Raw genomic sequence first — 3,264 nt, 5'->3', positions numbered from 1 at the left:
AACACATTGACACTGTTAATTTCATGTATTTTTTTTTGCATGGTCCGGCTGCCTATCTTCCTTCCAACTCTGGTTGGAAGCAACCTTGTCGATGAGCGTTCAAGCTCCTGCAACATCGAGGGAGAGGAATGCTCCTCCTGCTGCTGCGTCCATGTGATTTTGCGATCGCTGGTTCAGGCCATGGAAGAAGTTCTGAATGATAAGCCATTATTCCATGCCGTGGTGTGGGCATGCTGCAATGTAATCCTAAAGACGTTCCCAGGCTTCCGGGACTGTCTCGTCCTGGAGTTGTTCAAAACTGGAAATCCTGTTCCGAAGGGCATTGGTCTTGCCCACCAGAAAGTACTTGACCAGAAAAGCATTGGAGTACGCATCCCAAGTATTGAATCCTTCCTTGTAGGTGTAAAACCACATCTTTGCTTTCCCAAGCAAAAAGAATGGGAACAGTCGAAGATGAACATTCTCCATCGTAATGCCTCTTGGGTTGATTATGCTGCTCACTTCCAGAAAATTCTGTAGATGAGCGTGGGCATCCTCTGACACCTTTCCACAGAAGGGACTTGCTTGGACCATGTTGACAAGCCCAGTCTTTATCTCAAAGCCATCAGTGCCTTGGTAATTTTTCAGTCCAATAGTGATATGGCTATTGGACGGGGCTGAGAATTGACAGAGTGTCTTCTGAGCCATGGGTATTGAAGCTGGTATTGTCAAACCTTGATCCTAAGAAAATTTCTTCTGGTAGAAAAAAAATTCACCCAATTCTTTCTAGATTTGAGTTGAAGTGATATGGTAGATCGAATTTGGTCCTGCACTGCTCTGCAAAAATCACAAAGATAACAAGAGCAATGGTAATCCCGCTAAAATTAGCGGTGACAAACTAGTAAATTTTATCAAACTATTCGACGATATCTTTACCAATTGCTTCCCTGGCAATGGCGCCAGAAATGCTCGTTGGCGTTTCTTACGCTCAATAGAATATGGATTCCGCAAGCGCACAGAATCACCGCTGTGGAACTTCACCTTGGAGTATTCCAGGGTATGATATATTTTCTCAGGGAAGCACTATGGATAAAGAGTATCGAAGAATCGAATGACAAACTTTACTAGGGATATCAACCGACTAACTTAGTGGGGGTAAGCCTGATATGATGGGATAAGATAATGGCCAACAATGACCGATTGACACAGGAGACTCTAATCCTTAGAGAGGTAAGGAGTTGGGAGGACAACGAGCGAGAAAGACTCCTGAAACACTTCTAAACTAACGAGCTAGCCTCTCTAGACTAAACCTTGCTTCTAACTAGTTGTAGGGAACCTAGAGCTTACTTCGGCGGCTGGAAGAGGAAGGACTTCAGAAAGGGATGAGAGGGGAGTCCAACGGCAACCTGCAACTACTGCTATGAAAACACCCGAACGTGGTGGACTACAAAGGATGGATAGGGCTGTCACCACCTACCGACTACTACAACGGTTCCATGGGGTGGAACACACTTTCTTGCTAACACTAAGGTCAGACATCACATCTGCACTCGGTGTTAGGATTTCTCTTGACGCGTTCAAGAGAAATCCCCCTCAACCTAGAGAACTAACTTGAGTTACTCTAGTTCGGGCAAGAAAATCTGTAAGATAAGATCCTGATAAACAAGTTAGGTACAAAGCCTAAGCTAGAGAATTACTTCCACACATAAGTATGATAACTTGGAAAGGTAAATAAATGCGGGAAGTAAAGCTGTCTCGAAAAGCTAAAGAAGATAACTTATATTGATAAGTGTCAAAGGAAAAGATACAAGAGCTTATACCCGACTTCCGATGACGACTCCGGAATCCCGAGACAAGCTCGACTCGACTCAAACTCCTAGACTACCTAACCTACTCTAGAAACTAAAAATGAGAGAAGAGAGCTCCTTTGGTGTGTGTTGAGAGTGAGGGTATTGCTCTCAATTTATAGTTCTCCAAGGTTAGTATTTGGGCTAGCGTCAGTTGCACGCAGTTGTGGCGGTTGTGTTTAACTTCCACGCCAAAACTGAGCTTATGACACCGCAAAGTGGGGCCGGCTGGCCTCCCCTAGGCCGGCCGGCCTGGGGATCCCACCATCTGGCCACCGACTTTTGGTGGACGGCTTGGATTGTCTCCTGGAGGTCGGTGGAAGAGGATTGGGTCCAAAGCACGTGATTGTTTGGCCGACCGGCCTCCCCTAGGACGGCCGTCCTGGGTTTGGCTCCTCTCGGCCCTCCGTTCCACCGACACATCAATCAACGGTTGCACATTCTTGCTCAAGGCGGTTTAGGTCTTGAAACTGCGTTTGGACACTGAAAGTGGACCCAATCTTCCATTGCTCAAGCCTTTCAGTCTTTGTTTGTGAATTTTGGACGGAACCAAGTTGGATTGGCTTGGATTTGTGCTCATGATCACTCTGGCAAAGTTTTGTGGCATGGTATGTTGAGGTGCCAGGCCGGCCGGCCTAGGGTAGGCCGATTGGCCTGGTATTTTGTCCAATTTGCCTGATTTTTGGTACACTTGTTCCTGCGACCACAACTCATCCAAAACTTATTGCACTTGTTAGAAATAAGCAAAATATGTATAGAACATGTTGTAAAGCTCATGTTATTCTCGAGAAGTTGACGGTCAAAATGGGAAATAATGGCCGTCAATTGACACCTATCCCTTGGTCGTCAGGAAAGTGCTCCGTTATCTGTGCCGGATTTTTGAAGGACACCTCGCCCCCACACCAATGAGGTTCTTTCCTCCGGCCATCAGAACCCTAGTTTGGGAGGCTCGCATGAGAAGCCTGGAATGGCGCCACCATGAAGAGGACCCCCTGTACCAAGTGGCTACTTACCTAGACTCCTTGGATCAGCTCTTTGACGAGCAAGCCAGCATCCTGAGGGAGCAGACCCATCGGGCCAAGCAAGCAGAGCTCGCAGTAAGAATGCATAAGATCCAAGTGGCTCAAGCCAAGGCAAGAGCCGCAAGCAGAGCTCGCAGTAAGAATGCATAAGATCCAAGTGGCTCAAGCCAAGGCAAGAGCCGCAGCCGCGGTCAGTAGTGAAGCGGTTGCCCAGGAGAGCCTCAGGCAGGCCCAGGACCGGCGTATGCAAGAATGGACTAGAAGTGGAACGCAACTCCCGACAATTAGGGAAACCCATGTCCTACTTGGGATGCCCATCATTGGATGGAGACCACTTATGGGGACTCCACAAGCCCCACCCGAGACCCTGAAGGGCCTACTGCCGTTGTTGAAGGAGAAACTGCTGAGCAACCCCT

The 3,264-nt window shown here is 47.7% G+C and overlaps 1 non-coding gene across 1 annotated transcript; it reads left to right on the top strand.

The window, feature by feature from the left end:
- Nucleotides 1-214: 214 nt before the first annotated feature.
- Nucleotides 215-321, top strand: LOC120693592. Its single transcript, XR_005683053.1, has one exon. It is a non-coding gene; the product is annotated as a small nucleolar RNA R71 (small nucleolar RNA).
- Nucleotides 322-3,264: the final 2,943 nt, after the last annotated feature.

This window comes from Panicum virgatum, chromosome 9N, assembly GCF_016808335.1.
Source record: "Panicum virgatum strain AP13 chromosome 9N, P.virgatum_v5, whole genome shotgun sequence".
Classification (NCBI taxonomy): Eukaryota; Viridiplantae; Streptophyta; class Magnoliopsida; order Poales; family Poaceae; genus Panicum; species Panicum virgatum.
The sequence above is the reverse complement of the archived record's forward strand: the minus strand, read 5'-3'. Positions and strand labels throughout refer to the sequence as shown.